Consider the following 15,542-nt stretch of genomic DNA (forward strand, 5'->3'; position numbering starts at 1 on the left):
TGGCCCAGACACTCAAGTTGTGTTTGTTTTAAGCTCCTCCAGTGCCAGACGGGCGGGGTTTGTCACACTGAACGCCAGTAACCGAGGACACGGAGGTGACAGTCGCTTCACCTCATTTCAGTTACGTGGTGAAGCCCCTCCCCTCTGGAGGATAAATCAAACGTCAGCGTCGTTATTGAACGTCGTTATTGAGCGCAGACTCTGCGGCGGAGAGAGGAGAAGGAAAATGTTAGATGTCGAATGGGATTTTGTTTTGTTTAGATGTGATTAAATGAAAGACTGTTTATGAGTCTGTCTGTACCACACTAACCTCGTCTTTTGACCTCAGAGATTAGATTTGTGTAAAAAGGAAAAAGACATTTGTCACTTCTCACACCGCTGCGTTTTTCTGTTTGTATTTCACCAAACACGAAATTAGTTTTTTTTGCTTGTGTACTTTGGATACGATGTTGGAGGCGCGCCTGCCTGCGCCATAAAAAAAACCTGAAAACATGAATATTTGAGTATTAAATTCTTTATCCTGCACTCTGCCCTCCAGCACAGTTTCCTCCTGCTTCGTTTTTTCCTTTATTAAAACTGTAGAAAAAATAAATTCCAACATAAATTGTGTCAAAAGTGATTAACAGTAAAAAGAACTCAGCATTAATACAACTCATAATGGTCTTTAGAATATAAATCAGGCAACCTTTAGCCACATATTGAGGGTTATAAAGGAGGTTTTACCATGGGAGTTTAACATAAAGAAATATAACATATTCAATACTGATTCTATATTAACAATACGGTGAATGTTAAATGTACAAAAATGTCACAGGAAGTGTATTTAAAACTGACACATCAGCAAACTGTGTGAACATGTTACATGATCATTCATTTACAGTCGTGTTTGTGTCCTTAATAATATATATATATATATATGTGTGTGTGTGTGTGTGAGTATACATGAGTTTATCGTCTCAATCTCTAGTTTCAGTCTTCTTCCATACAGCATGATGTTCATTCAGTAAATTATCTGAGTTTGCTTGATTAAAAAAACTGCTGAAAAAGAGGTTGATGAGAGATTTTGGAGTCGATGATAATTCTCCACATTACACACAGTTATTTGATCCATTGTTAATATAACAATATTGGTTAGTGCAGCTTTAAACAATCACCAGTACAAAATAATTAAATAATCCTGGTATGATGAAAAGTTTAAAAACAACATAAAATTACTGATAAACAAGAAAAGCGGCGGTGGATACTAATCAGTCTCCTGTCATAACAATAAAAATATCATTTCATATTCAGCTCTCATAACTGGAATTAAAGAAAACTTCATCCATTAACTCAGTGAAATCGTTATTCTACCATTAAACATTATCAAAATGAAATATACATCCCCTGATATTATTCTGTATTAATCATAACTTTGAGGAGAAGGCCAAGGTAAATGATAAATAAAAGAGACAAATATCTGTTGAGAATATTAAGAATAGCAGCACTGAAATTCATTACCTGGAGGCGGCTGCGAAAAACATATAAAATAGAGGGAAGTGATAGGACATATTTGATAAACGGAGCAGATAAATCATAAAATAAATAGTGGCTGTGTGAAAAAATATGGATGAAATGGTTGAAATATGTTAAATCCTCTAAAAATGAGGCTTGTTTTTAGTGTGTTAGTTAAAGCCTGGCAGACACTGTACGAGCAGGGGTGCTTCCAGACTTTTTTTTTTTACAGGGGTGGCACAAGTGGAGCGCTGGCTTATGCAGGGGTGGCAGTAAGTAATGTGTCTCTGCTTTCCAGTCATTCCCAATTTCTGCAATTCCAACACAGTTTATGGACTCCAGTATTCAGAAATTTATTTAAATATACTAAACTAACACATTTATGCCACATGCAAAATACTGCATGGTTTTTGCCCAAAACCTGCAGAGGGGAGACTCGTGGGTTCCCATAGGACCCATTTTCATTCAGATATCTTGAGAAAATGTCAGTTTTTCTATCGCCAACATTTAGCTCAACTGTGGAGCGTTATTTAGTCCCCTTCCCGACTGAGTATCTTCGCTGCACTAGCTGTTACAGCCCCTGAAAGGTAAGGATAATGGGCTGGTCAGGGTCCCTGTGTACTGGTTTGCCCCAGACTTATATAGTCAACAATAAGACGTAATGGACCAGACCGACCTGTTTGCTCTCTGTGCAGACAGGAAGATTAAACCCCTTTAAAGTGAGGTACCAGGATGTCTGTCTATCTTCAAGCGTGTTTTCTTTAAGGTGGGGTGGGTCAGGTTAGGGGTCGAAGGTCGCAGCAGCAATATTATACTAATAAAGCAGGATAAAGAGTGACAGTGTCGCGCAGATTATATTAAAGAGCCGTAACGATTGATGTAGCAAAAACAAATTCCTGCAGCGCAAATTGATGTGGTACGATGTCTCCAGCTTGTCTCTCTGTGTGTGTGTGTGTGTGTGTGTGTGTGTGTTAATGGTGTTTGTATGTGTGTGTGTGTGTCTGTGTCATCCATTGTCCTGTCTCACTAATCACAGCAGCTCGGGGCTTCATTTAATCAGCAGAGCGCGGCACAGCGTCCCATAATAACTTATCAACAGTCGTAGCTTATAGATGAAGCCTTAATTGCCAAAATGCTGCAGTGCTTCTCCCTCGCTGTCATCATTATAATGTAAAACACAGAGGCAGCAGACATACTGAATGTTACCTGCTTCCAGGTCACCACGATCTTAAAATAATCTTTTTCTTTTGCAGCCAGAAACATATTTTTGGAGCATCGTCATCAAAAGCTGCAGTAATGTTACTTCAAACCTGTATATTACCCACCTGTAATGACAGTGTAGTGCAATCAAATAGCAGAAAGATCAATACTTTACACCAGAAAAGCACGGAGAGAGAGCTCACACTTCCTTCAAGGCTGCGCAAACCTTGACATTTAAATTTAATACACTTTAATAAGTGTACTAAACTAGGAAGTCACTCGGAGAGCGCAGCCACTCTACTGAGGCCAATAGTCCGGTCTTCTATGATACTCAAATCTGAACCCTGTTCACTTAAATTACAACATCTGGATTAATCCTGATGATATGCTGATTTTGCTGTAGTCACCATTCACTGTCATTATGACGCGTTTGCTATAGATCTTACAATTGATCTGACCTCGTAACATTAATGGAAAGAGAAAAATAAAGAATGCATCCGCCCCGTGATTCAGATTCATTCAAAATTTTATGAGTTCTTCCTTTCCAACAAGTTTTATAAAAATCCACCCAGAGATTTTTTTAATCCTGCAGACAAACAGCACCTGGCAGAGGTAAAAATACACACATAGGCTTTTTCCATCAACTGGGGGAACGAGCCTTTCATACAATGTTACATCCTTTGGACCGGCACATCCACAAACCTTCTTGCAAATTTTATTAAAACATGTTAATGTGTTGTTGCTAAGAAACTAACAATCAGGACTGAAGACGTCTTTAGTAGAGACAACTTTGTTAATTGACACATAAAACCATCTGGTTTTCCTGCCAAACTTTTTCACAACCTTTTTTTATTTTGTTGGTGCTGTTGGCCGATCCTAAACACCCACCCAACCTCGCCGTTACTGTGCAACTTTCTGTCAACAATAGGGCGACTTATTTAATTCAGATTTACCATTTTGACCAACTGAATTTTAAATGTAAGCCACATTGATCTGATGCAGGAGTCCTTAGGGATGGTACTGACTATGAGGGTTTCCACACAGTTTAATCCACTCCTGACATTTAACATTTAAGTGTAGGTTGAAGCATTAATGTTGGCACTCGGCAGCCGAGGCTTTATTGGGAGAAAGATGATTGAGATTGAGTTTATGTTTAGTTGTGAGCGGTGCACTGATGGAAAGGTTGGTCCAACGAGCAGGAAGCTGTTAGCTAACAGTAGTAAACTAATTCGATTTTTTAAGGAATTCTTTTTGTTGTCTGTTTTGTATCTTCTATCTGTTTTTAGATATGTGGTCTGGTTTTTCAGGTGACGTTTGAGCCACCCAAATGTTTGCATGAAATACCTCAGGTTGTTGAAAAGTTTGGAAATCTGGGCAAATATTATGTAAGTTTCTGGTTTTAGACTTCCACATCGTGTATATTCTGCTGTTTGTGTATGTGAGGGTAATGAAAGGCTGTTGTGTAACAGTATCTGAGTGTACAGCTGATCGAACAGCTGTTCACAGCTCGTCCAGCTGAGCAGAGATGGTTCATTTTTCTCTTTAACTTGGAGCCGATGATTTCATCACTGCGGAGTTTCAAAATATCAACAGTGAGTTCGGCTTTGATTCTCAAACTGACTGCAAATGAACTCTCTCTCTCTCTCGAGGATCGCAGGTAGAAACGTCATCAGTCAGATATGTTTGAAGAATTCGTGAATTTGAAGACTTTGACTGCGTTGGAAAGCAAAGTGACTTAGAAGATTAGAACAGGAAGAAATATGTAGCAGAAACACAGCAATGAAGGCAGAATGTGAGAAAAAAGGTCTTCCTTATTGGATTTTTGCCAAACCTTCATTATAATGTGTCACTAAACACGTCCTTCAAAGACTCCCAGGGACTGAAAGGGCGTAATACTTCCTTTTCCTGGAAGGCTTTTGATTTGAAACATCTGCAGGAAGTGTTGAGGTTCATTGACAGCAGTTTACCAGTGATGAGTAGGAAATAAGCAGTGAATGAAAACAATATTTCTGTTAGAGAGTTGAAACCAGAGCGACCCTGTTGGCGTACTGATGGGATTAGTGATGTGAAAATGTCCTCCCGTAATGTGGCAGCTTGGTCAAACTGGGACGTCTGCCATATTGTTTTGATGTGCCGTTGAAGTCAGGTGACGTAGTATACAGCGCGAGACAGTCTCCATATGGAGGCTGTTGGGTTGGAAGGGTATTTTAACCAAAACAGTTGCTAACTGACACATCCAGCAGTTACAGGGTTCGCTAATATTCTCTCTCTTTTAGCTCTGGTTTTGGTCTCCACCAACTAAAAACCGACTCCATGAGAGCGTTGAGAGTGACCTGTAAGAGTAAAGTTGTGTCCGGACAGTTAACCAATGAGCTCAGACAGATATGGGGGTATGGTCACATACCTGAAATCGACATGAGCAAAGATTCCCCTCCTGGTTTACTTCCATTCTATGCGAGTAAACGCAGATTCAGCTTTGGGTGGAGTTAAGCATTAGTGAACAACGGTCATTCGTGTATGTGAGCCTAAAGCGCTGTAAAACCTGAGGGAGCTGCAGATTCAGGTCCCCACAGTTCACTTAAGATCTTTGTTGTCCCCCTCAAGGTGAAATTGGAAATGTGGATTGGGGTAAACTTGTGCTTTTGACCCTGGAGGACCTGTATCTCCACACAGAAGGGAGAATTCCTCAGAGAGTGGGGGGTCAACCTCGTCTGTCTATCTGCAGGTTCACTATTTCCACACTGTTAGTATTAAAAATATTGAATTACTGCTTTAATTACCCAAGAGGTCCCGTAAACATTTCCTCCGAGCTTACTGTCGATGCTGATTGAAATGCATTGAATTAAAGCAGTGAGGCTCCTTACTGAAATCTGATCAGATATACTGCTAGATAAAGAATGAAGGCCTTCTTCGGTCTGCAGTGGAGAAAAAGGTCCAAGACGCTATGTAAAAACTCACGGTGGTTTGTATGTAACAGGAACAGAAATATGGAATTCATATTGTGTGTGTGTGTGTGTGTGTGTTAGCATCCATTGTCCTGTTTCTGCCTCGTTTATTCGCTCCCACACAAAACACAACTTTTAACACAGTTTCCCTCTTACATGGATTAGGAGAGAGAGCGCGGGCCGGTCAGGTCCGCCGTCGATGAGAAAGCCGTTATTTCACAATGTGTCCCAGTTCCCAGCAGCACCAGGCGACCAGGAACACCGGCTCCTGGCACAACAATTGCTTTTTAATCCCCCTCTCTTTTGTTTTTGGTTTTTTTTATTTACTCTATTTTTTTTTTTTTTGCTGGGAATGATCTGAGTTCTTGTGAAACTGACATTTCTCTTGTGCCGGGAAACAGTTTTTAATGCATTCCCCCCTCCCTCTTTCTCCCTCCCCCCTCCTCTCTCACTCTCTGTCCATTTCAGGTGCGAATAGGATTTGCCGCCGCCGCCACCGCTGCTGCTGGAAACATACAGGAGGAAAGAAAACGAGGTGGAAGGAGAATGGAGCAACAAAAGAAGAGTTTTTTAATGATCAGATATTGTATAATTTTTTTTTTTCCTCTTTTATTTTTTACCAATTTTTATCTCGTGATTGTCGCATCCCAGGTCACGCACAACATCCTCCTCGTCTCATCAGGGTCTCGACCTGTGGTGACCCCCTCCACAGATGCGACGCTCACAATAAAAAGATGAGTATAAATAAGTCGAGGGCTCCGCGGTGGCAGATTTTATTTTGGCGAGGCGTAAACAGGCTTCCAAATGGAAATCAGAAGAGTGCAAGGAGAAATTCAGGGTCACGATCTGTGAAGATAATTGAAATTGGCCTCCCTCACAGTGAATCTCAAATTGCTGCTTCCCTTTGATTTCTCACAGTATCGTGAGTTTTAGCAGTATTACAATACAAATCTCTACAGATTCAGCTTATAGGCGAGGAGCTGTAAACAATCACAGTTAGTGATCGAAGCCGTTCTCAACTTCCTGAAGCTTCCTTTTAAGGTGGAATTTTTTTTGACACTTCTTTAAGAGGTCAATCAGCAAACAGTAATGCTGTTAGTCCTGATCTTTCCTGTGATTTAACAAGAAGCCTTTCGCAGCAGATTCAGACACAAAACGGTTGGTCAGAAAAATAACATCAACCCCCCCTTTAAGTTTGATTACGTTTTAAATACTGAACATTTCCTCTTGTTCCCAGTTTCATAGAACATACGAGAACACTACAACAACCTGAACCAGAGATATCGTTTTTTTTTTATTCCACACATCATCTTCCTTGTCAAAACCTGGTGCTTATGTTACCCACAATGCAACATGGCCACCTAATATAGCCTGTAGCCCAGTGTTTCCCAAACCATGGCGACTCAGTTCACAGCAAAAAGAGTAGAATTTGCCATCAATAATGCTGTCGGCCCTGAACTTTCCCATCATGTAACAACTGAGGAAGTTGGACTGACTAGCAGCCAATCACAGCATCATTTTCACTTTATGAGATAAAATATGTGAATGACCATAGTTCACTTTATTCTGGCAACAGGAGCTCCTCTATTTCTGTTGCATTGTGGGACGATCGTGCCCTTGAACACCAACCGGAGTCAAAACTGAACCATTTTAATTTTAAATGAACTTCTTTTTGTAATTTTTCCAATGGGAATATGTGAAATAATCCAGAATTAGTCAAAAATTAGTATGTAATATGAAACTGGGACACAGTGTTGGTTAGTAATCGGTACTTTGGCCGGCTGTATGAATAGTTAATATAATTAATTCCTCGACTGAACCTTCCTGCTAAGACGTGCTTTGGTCTGTGTGGTCAGAGGTTAAACAGGATTGACACTTTCAACCTCAGAGGACAGCGAAAACACTTTTAGCCTGGAGCCAAGTTCCACTTTTAAATAAAAATAAATAAGTAAAGGCTTTTTTAATGATCAGAAATGTTGATTTGTTTAAATATTACACCTTACCTGTAACAGGAGGGTTAACTGGTATCTTAAAGTCTGTTTCCATCCACGTTTTTATGCAACTATTTACCCAGAGCGTAAAAAATCTGGGAAAATATTGAAGAACTTTTTTATACTTGGCTGAGGTGGAAAAGCAAAATGCGATGAAGTGCAGTGGAAACAGACTTAGAAACAGACATTTCCATCACGATTTCATGTGAAATTTTGTTAAAATTTGCACTAAATTTGAATTGACTCTTTACTTTAGAGCATAATCTACCCTTTAAAGGTTATCTTAATGAAATTCACTGCCACTAGGTGTCGCAGTAGAGCACCAGCATCTCGGACCAAGACAATGGGCGCTGCAGCCGGCCAGACTCCATCGACAAAACTCTTGTTTTATCCAGCAGATAATCGTAAACTAAATGAAACGGGCTACAATGCTACAATCCTACAATCAGACTACGTTAGCTAAAAGAGCTTTTTGTAACAGCCGTAATATCACAATCACTCTCCTCCAGACTCCATCGTAACATCGTAACTTCAGTCCACGTGGACAGAAACAAAACTCACCAAAACCGTCTCTGTTAGTCTTTCCGCTGTTCCAACAATCGAAATCAAAAGCAGTTTCAGTCGCTTTTACACCGAGTCGCACGCACGTCCAGACTGGATTTATAAAACAAACCACAGAGAGGCTGCGATACAACACAGGCAGATGTAATCTTATATATAACCTTTTAAAGAAGAGGTTTGATTAGTACCTTCAAGTCTCGATTATTTCCCTTTAAGTGGAGGATTTGTTAACATCACAGACCTTCCCTTTAAAAAGCGCCAACATTCCCTTTAAGTGGGACTTGTATTGATGATCAAAAAGATTTCTAAACCCTCCCCTCAGAAGGAAGCTCGGTTTTGTCAACATCCTGGACCTGAACGACTCTGAACTTTCCCTTTAAGACGAAACCAGTTTCACAATCAGCACTTTAAATTCCTGAAACCCCTGAACTCTTCCTTACAGTCGCTCTAAAGGAAGCAGCGTCTGTCTCGTGAGAGGGGAATTAGCAGGTTGTGAACTCAGACGGACGGACCGACGGATGTTTGCGGCTGAGGTGATGTTGTGCATGACCTGTGTTGCCGTGGAGACGGGAGGAGGAGGAGGAGGAGGAGGAGGGTGAACCGGAGCACTGAATGTGTGCCTGCAGCAGCAGTCTGACTGTACACAGTGACCGATCGACCGACAGACAGGGTGGATTTAAAACAAACAAACAAACACAAAAAAAAAAACACAACAAACAAAATCGCCGAGTGCCAAAGCTGGGATCTGCTGCATTCTCACTACACTTTAAAAAAAAAAAGGGTTCTTCTTCTTCTTCTTGTTGTAAATAGGATATATATGTTTGTTTGTTTTGTTTTGTTTTGTTCCTGTATTGCTACAGATTTGTAAAAATTTTGCGGAAAAAATTTTGTTACGTTTTGTAAAATGGGAGCAATTCGTCCCCCGAAACCCTCCTTGTTTTTTTGTTTTTCAACCCCCTCTCTCTCGGTTTCTCTCGGCTCTTTTTTTTTTTTTTTGATGGACTTTAAAAAGAAAAAAAAACGGTGGCAGCAGTGGTATATATGTATGTGTGTGTGTGTGTGTAGGTGTGTGTGTGTGTGTGTGTGTGTGTGTGTGTGCAACGTTTTTTTTCTTTTCTTTCTCCGTCTCTCTTTCTGTTTTTGTACTGAACCAGAGTGGAACCACTACAGAAAAAAAAAGGAAAAAAAGACGGACCAGTTGGCAATACTTCAGTCACTTCTTCTTCATCTCACCGGCACTGGACTTCCGCCCGCCACTTCCCTGCTGAGAGGAGAGGAGAGGTGGGAGGAGGATGGAGGAGGAGGAGGGGGGGGAGGGAGGGAGGAAGAGGAGGGGGGGGGACTTCGCTTCACATCAAATCAGATTTTAAAAAACAAAACAAAAAAAAATCACCTTTGGACCTTTTTTTTTTTTTTTTTTACTGTGCTGAAGTGAAGTCAAGTGCTATTATTATTATTATTATTATTATTATTATTATTATTATTATTATTGTAGCCACTCTGTCTGGAACCCTTTTTTGAAGAAAAGCAAAGGAAAAAAAAAACACACAGACAAAAAAAAGAAAGAAACTTAAGCCAATCTGCACTTCTTGTTCCGACGAACATGCTTGTATGACCAAGTGACTGTCGTGGATTTTTTTTTGGTTTTTTTTGTTTAAAACGGAACAAACAAACAAACAACATGAAAAAAACTACAACAACAACAACAAAAAAAGCAGTGAAGAAACTGTTAAAATGGTGGCGAAGCGCAGAAGGATTCAACGGTAACGATCACACAACACGCACCCTCGACAGTAAAAACCCACAATCCAGAATCATGCTGCCTGAATCATAATATCTCTCTCTCTTTTTCTCTCTGTTTCTCTTCCTCGCTCTATCACTTTGTCTCTTACTTTTCATCCTTTCTTTGTGTCTCTCTCGTCTTTCTTCCCTTTCTTCTGTCTTTGTTGTTTTTTTCCTCTCCCTCTCTCTCCCTCTCTCTTTGTCGTCCTGCACACCATCATACACACCTGTAATAAACAAAAACAAACAAAAAAAAAAAGATAAATAGCCTTTTATTCAATACATAACTACATGTTGGCTTGGTAGGCTTAGTTGAAACTAGTTCCATTCCGACAAAAAAGAATAATAGTAAAAACAAAATATGAGCTTCTTTATGTATTGCTTCTGCCGCTGTAGTGTCCTGGTCAGATTTAAAGATGATAAGACTACATATATCTGAAATACTGTATTTACAAATGCAAACCAGGGCTGGCCTCAACAAACAAACAACACAACAACAGGGGGAAGGGTTTTCAACTCCGTCCACTGGGTGTCTGATCGGCGGCGGTCGGAGGCGTCCTGCTCGGAGCTCCGCCCGCCGGTTTGAGTCGATCGAAATGCTCGTTCTTTCGCTTAAAGTCTTCATAGTTTTTTAAACTTGTAGCGTTCGGCATCACTGAAGTCTCGTTGCTGCACGTCTTTCTGCAAAAAAAAAAAAAAAAATCCCTAAAAAGAAGCAGCGCTGTAAACAGAGACTCCTGGTGGACGCACAGCCTTAGAAAGCTTCCAAGAGACTTTTATTTTTGCAAGTGTATAGTTTTAATTGAATATTTTTCTGATGAATGATTGAATGTATTTGCTTTGAGGAGTTAAGTAAATGTTGTGGGTTTACTGTCTGAATGTTTGAAGAGGAAAGAGTCGAGCACACTAGAACCACAGAGGAGTCGAGTCGTTCTAACAGCCAGAAATTAAAATCAGTCGGATGTCTTGTTCTCTAAAACCTAGTCAGCCATAAGTTTACTTCTTCCTGGAAGGAAACTGCAGGAGAAAAGAAGTTTGATTTCTCCAGAAACTGTGACAGATAATCTGACTAAATGGCATCACAGTCTAATTTAATCTTTAAATATTTGTTACATGGCGCAAAATGTCGCAGAGAAATCAGTTTATTTTCATTTAATTTTAGTGGATTCGTTCGTAGTGGCAAAGAAAATCTTCCATCAAATTCAACTTTCAAAAACAGCCGATTGTTTTGGTATTTCTGGGCTACTTCCGCTCAAACAGAGGAAGCTTCGGCTCCTGGTGGTTATCCGAAATCGTTTGGTTTAGCTAATGTAATCCTGTTAGATTTTAGGTTGCTAGTCTAGCAGCACGTTTGGTTTTAGCGCTGTGATGCTTTCTGGTGCGACAGAGGCTTGAAGCCGCGAACGTCTGGTCACAGTTTTTTGGATTAACTTTTTCAGAAACTTGTAGATTTTTTCACACTGCGACAAAACTGTTTGGTTGACCTCTGCTGGCTCGGACGTTCTCGCTACAGGAATATAGAGAACGACTAGTGTGCACGAGTCCTTTCTTTTGCTTCGTTTAAAGTTGCTCTGTCTGCTCACTTTGAAATGTATCTGTTGCGCCTGGTTTCCCCGAAAAGATTTCCAGCGATCGCCTCACAGCACTGAACCGATTATTACCTGCTTCTCTCCAAGAATGGTTCGCCAAGTTTGACATCTTACCATCAATTAACCCTCTGAAATCTTGATGTAACCTGAATTTTAACCTTTAGTTACAACCTTAAAACTTCCTTTTCGGTCCACACAACTCCATTTTTCATTGGTGTGGAGTCAACTATTTTTAGTCCTTCTCTTTGTAGCTCAAACAATGCGACAGTTATAGCTACGAATATACATCGGAGCAAGGGCAACGCTGACTGTACAGAGGGTTGTTTGTGCCACAAACTGAAGAGTTGTGTGGACAAAATGTTTTTACTTCCACGAAAGTTTCTCGTCTGATCCATCCTCAGTTGACAAGTAATCTTCAGGTGTCTTTATCCGTCCTCAGTCTTCAGCTGTCTTCAGTTTTTAAATCGCACTTTTAATGTCATATGACATGTCAAACAGACAAAAATGTAGAAGTATAAGCAGTCAAAGGGGAAAGCTCTGATTGTTTTTTGATTTCAAATTTGTCACTTTAGAAGCTTAAAGAAGGATTTTTATAAAGCACGAGTCAATCAAGACATGACTTACACAAAAGCATTTCCTTATCAACAAAGAGTTCCAGATATTTAAACCACACTGTGAAAGGTTGATTCAACCAAAAATAAGTGTTTGGGCTGTCAAGTTTCAAACACAAACTTTCTGCAATGCAAATCCACATGCTGGAGGTACTGACAGGGTTCGTGCAAAGCTTGAACACAAGCTGCATTTTCAAATCAATGTGAGGAACTGGTGTACAATCTGTTTGCAAGATTACAATCACGAACAAACATCCCGGACAAAAAGGAAAGTTTTTTTTTAAAGTATCGAGTTTGATTAGACAGCTCTACAGAAGGTTTTAAACATTGACAATAAGACAGAAGAAACAAGTCAGGAGGTCTGTTTTGGCCGTGTTTTAATTAAAAGCTATTGTGGTGCTCAGAGCTCTCTGAAGTCAGACGTGTTTCCCTCGAGATTGGACTATAGATTAAAACACTGACTGATAAAGACGTTTCTACACACCAACAACTGCTTACGAGGAGACCATTTTTACGAGATATTTTAGTTGTTAATTGTCCGCCGTCTCCTCCTCTTTGGTTTTTCCATCAGACAGCAAAAATATGAGCCAGAGAGTAAATAAACCAAACTTGACTCCTGTACGTGAGCAGGGGGACAATTTCTTTTTGGGAAAACCAGGTGCACTAAATGTCTTTTTAAGGGGAGTTGAGGCCAGCCCTGCTTCATAACTGAGGTTCTGCTTCTTCTACTACTGCTACTATCAAACAACCAGCCCTGGGCACAATAACAGGCCTGAATACTGTTTCAATTCCTCCCTCCAGAACTCCAGGTGCACTTGATTTTTGAATTCATATACCAGCATTTTGAAACTCTAAGTCAGAACCCAAAGTGGAGCACCGGCTTGTTTTTCGTTTAGTTCCCGACGTGACGAAGACGCTTCTGTTAATCAGCTTGTGGCCCAAAATGAGGCAGCATCTCCTCCGTCTGGGCACCAGGTTGAAAGCGTCTTTGTAGTTTTTTGACTTCTAATGACAAAAATAGCCATCGATATTTGTTTTTACGTTGATTGAAACGTATTCAAGCTCTGTTTCTGTTGCCCAGGTCAGCAAAACAACCTGTTGATGTCTGCTGTATTTCAATAAAAACACAGCCTTTTTCAAAGGGTACACCTCTTCACTTTGTGTGTGTTACTGTGTGTGTTATGTGGTCTACTTGCACCTGAACCCGACTCACCCACGTCGTTATCTGTACATTACAGTGCGGGCCTGAACAACATCAAACTTCCCCTAATGTTGGCATCATACTGCCGCAGTATCTGGAAATAAAAACCTGAGGTCACGTGTCCTCTAACAACTGCTTTCTAATGAAGTGAGCATCTGTCGTTGAGGATTTTGAGTTATTGAAACCAACTCAACTCCAATCTCACTTTCCAATTTACAATTATTTTCTGGTTCACGAATTAACACAGTGTCTGCATCCTTTTTAGTTGTTCGACAGCTTGTTGACCCAACTGTTATCGTAAATATAAGAGTCTTAAGCCCGGTTCATATACTTCTGTGTTGAATCTACGCCATATGTACACCGTACCATAAGCTGTATCCTGACACACACCTCCACAGAAATAGTACTTATAACTGCGATTGGTACACATTTCCATCTGCTCCTTAAGCGTGAGTTGAACGAACACGGACCAAAATCGAGGAAGTCCTTAAATATGTACGTTTGTACGACTCTTCTTCGCCATATTATGAAGATTGCAGCAAATTCATGCAGACATTTCCACAAACATCAGTGTGATGTTCCTGCTCAGCACAGACTTTACATTTACATTATTACTCTTTTTTAATGGGGGTCTATGAGGAAAATGCTTTTTTGGCTGCAATACCAGGAGTGACCACTGGGTAAAATGGAAAGCGAGGCTAAGTGCCGACACCGTATGTAGTTCTGTTATTAAGGCAATCCATCTGCTTTATGCAAGATTTGATTGGCTGTATTGAAATAAGTTCTCCATCTAAACGGTTTTAAATTATTAAAAAACTTCCCATTAGCTGATTTACGCACATGACAACAGAGAAGACATTTATATATTAAACACATGTAACTGAAGCACTATAATGGAAAGAATCCGTATTCCACTCCTGGTTCAGACTAATGTTGAACCAACTGTTGATGTGATTGCATCCACTGCTCAATCATTTCTTTAAAAAATCTGAAACTCCAAACATTTCTGACCTCCTGCTCTCTCCATCCACTATTCAGACTGATCCGGTGAAGTGAGGTGAGCCTCGTCTGATTTCACCTGTTAAACCCACTTAAGTCACGGAAAAGAGGGAGATGATGGGAGACGAGAGGGAAGCTAAACAGTTTAAAGGAAAAAAACTTGTGCGGCCTTGAAACTGTTTAGGACCTGATGCAACTGTAAAAAAGACGAGGGAGGCGTTTGTTTTTGTTTTTTACCTCCTGCCGCATTTTCCTTCCCGTTCATTCTGAATGTTCTCCACGTCGCTGAGCCCATCCCAGGCAAGCTGTAATATCTGGTCGGTATTCTCAAAGGATATCACGGTGCTGGTGTTAATTTAAGATAAGCTCTGCCTTTGGAATCACAATGAGAATGAAGGGGGCTGTAAAAAAAAATTAAAAATGAATAAGAATAAAGGTGAGGAATCACATTTCGGGCTGATAGCAGCACAGAGCGGATTGAAAGCTGTCGTGCCCTCAGAGCGCTCGGTGTGTGTAAGTGTGTACTTCTGCTAGTGATGTGTGCAGTGTGTGTGTGTGTGTGTGTGTGTGTGCATGTAAATATTCATACTGTGTGTCGAGTGTTTGGGGTTTGAGCTCGTGTCTCAGCAGATAAATCGACCTGCGAAAGATGAACATTTCTACAGAAAACACTTTTTGTGTATGATACTGCGTTTGAGCCCCGTGGGAAATCAGGTAAATATGAGTTTCTCTACTTGAAACACTGTTTTTGTCAGCTTCCCAGTGGTAAATACTGCCTGAGAAAATCCACGCCTTGATAAAATTTGTATTGCCTCATGTAAAGAAACTTGTATTTGTTATATATTATATGTGTTATATATTAGATAACATAAGAAAATATATATCTTTTATGTCTCACAGGTGATTCTGTGCTTGTGAAGTTCAAAACTATCTTCAATATCATGGTTTTTTTTGTGATGTTGAAGGTAAATGAGCGGTGGCACACGTGTAGGAAGTCGATGTTGAAGACACAAACTGTGCTTTGCTCGAGTTCATACAAACTGAACACTAAAGCCATCAAGATCTGTAACATTTCTGAATTTCTGTGGCCCAACGCCTCTAATTAATAGGACTGAGCAGTACTCGGCTGAAAGAAGTATCCGGTACTCAGACTCGTAAATATATAAACTTTT

The 15,542-nt window shown here is 40.2% G+C and overlaps 1 protein-coding gene across 2 annotated transcripts in view; it reads left to right on the forward strand.

Annotated features, from left to right (window-relative positions):
• The window catches only part of LOC127357975 (zinc fingers and homeoboxes protein 2), a 122,691-nt gene extending 113,696 nt beyond the window's left edge, over positions 1-8,995 (forward strand). For both annotated transcript variants that reach the window (XM_051390691.1, XM_051390692.1), the window contains one exon: positions 6,105-8,995. The gene's annotated coding sequence lies outside the window, so the exon portion shown is untranslated. The remainder of the gene's footprint in view (positions 1-6,104) is intronic.
• The last annotated feature ends 6,547 nt before the right edge of the window (positions 8,996-15,542 follow it).

This window comes from Dicentrarchus labrax, unplaced genomic scaffold, assembly GCF_905237075.1.
Source record: "Dicentrarchus labrax unplaced genomic scaffold, dlabrax2021, whole genome shotgun sequence".
NCBI lineage: Eukaryota > Metazoa > Chordata > Actinopteri > Moronidae > Dicentrarchus > Dicentrarchus labrax.